Consider the following 1,875-nt stretch of genomic DNA (forward strand, 5'->3'; position numbering starts at 1 on the left):
AATCAAATCAAAATCTTTTATCCACTACTCCACTTTTAAATAAATAATAATAATTTCCATACTTTACCATCATTGCACCTAGATATGAAAAGATTTCAATCCCCTAAAGCAAGGGATTGTGTTCCCTTGAGTTTGCCTATAAATATGTAACCTAAATTATCACCCAAAACACACTTCAAACTTCTCTCTTAAAGTTGCACGCACTAATCATCGCCCAAGCATCCGTTTGATTTTCAATTCCGTTCCTGTTACTAGGTAAGCCGAGAATATAACCTTGAGATCTACTTTCCAACCCTTATATTCTCCTATTTCTTGATCTTAATATATATATACTTCTTGTTATTTAATCGTATTCTAGACCTTCAATTCCGAGGCCAACACCAAGAAAACCCGAATCTCGATTAATCCCTTAACAAGAACCACAGGTGAGACTCACAGCCCCTATTTTCACTGTTTTCACTATTTTTAAACTGTTTTCGGGGCGAGGGACACGTACTTAAATTATGTCTTATCATGATACTCTTACAAGCAATGCAAGCAATTATGTGTTTAAATAATGTCTCATTATGGTATATTTACGAGCAATGCAAACGGTTATCTATGGTTTTCGATAAGAGTGCGATACGAGTAAGTGATCACTTTACCATTGGAACTCTAAGGGTAGGGACTGCTGGTTTGATCCACCCACTCGTAGGGGTCGCACCTCTTACACAGACGAGTGCCTAGCGTGTCACGGGGCAGTACTATGGGATTGAGCCCGCTCGTAGAGGTCGCTCTTCTTACGCAGACGAGCGCCTTGTTTTCCGGCACAACGTCCGCGCGTAACCCGCGGGACGGTATTATTCGCTTGTTGTGGCAGCGCCACTTACACAGACGAGCGCGGTTTTTCAGAAGTGTCCGCGCGTAACCCGCGGAACGGTATTACTTATTTCGCTCGTAATGGCAGCGCCACTTACACAGACGAGCACGGTTCCCAGTAATGTTCGCGCGTAGCCCGCGGAACGATTTTTATCAGAAATATGTGTCAGATCTATGTTTTCATACGGATTATCAAGTATATGTTTAGACATGAAATCAGAAATGTGTTTCAATATGATTTTTATCAAGACTATGATGCAATGCGATTTATCAAGTTACTAAAACTTGTGAACTCACTCAGTTTATACTGATTCAAATGTTTTTACGTGTCTTTCAGGAGATAACTAGGTAGCGCATGGAGTCACACTTAGAGCACCTCATGCTGAACATCTAAAACTAGCTTTTTGGAAGACTTTAGTTCTATCCCTTCGGTGCGCGTGGTTGTTCCCGCCGCGCAAAGGGGATATGGCGTGGAAATCTTCAACAGTTTTTATACTTGGATGTTTTTATGTAATTTTTAAACAATGTAATGTATTTGTATTAAACATTTCATGCGCAATGAAAATCTTACTTTGAATGTTTGCAATGGCCCGTGCTTAATTATCAATCCCCACTCGCGCGCGCCCGGCTGTTTCCGCCGCTCAGGGCCGGGTGTGACACCAGCATTACCGGATTCCGGACCGATGATGATGAATCGTTACACACAGCATGGGAAAGATACAATAGTCTTCTAAGAAGATGTCCACATCATGGACTGAGCGTATGGTTACACGTACAAACTTTCTTTGACGCCCAATCCAGTCAAAACAAACAGGCCATCGACCAGATCGCTGGTGGAGACCTGGGATCCAAATCACCTAACGAAGCATTTGAAGTCCTGGAGAAGGCCGAAAAGAAGAGTTTTGCTTATAACCCACCAAGATCTAAACCTACCCATAAAGGAATACACCACATTGATTCCAACACTCTCGTCACATCACAGCTTGAAGCCCTTTCTAAAAAATTCGAACAACTTTA

This window comes from Bidens hawaiensis, unplaced genomic scaffold (genome assembly GCF_021521415.1).
Source record: "Bidens hawaiensis isolate Kalapana, Puna unplaced genomic scaffold, B.hawaiensis_p1.1 tig00014336_1, whole genome shotgun sequence".
NCBI lineage: Eukaryota > Viridiplantae > Streptophyta > Magnoliopsida > Asterales > Asteraceae > Bidens > Bidens hawaiensis.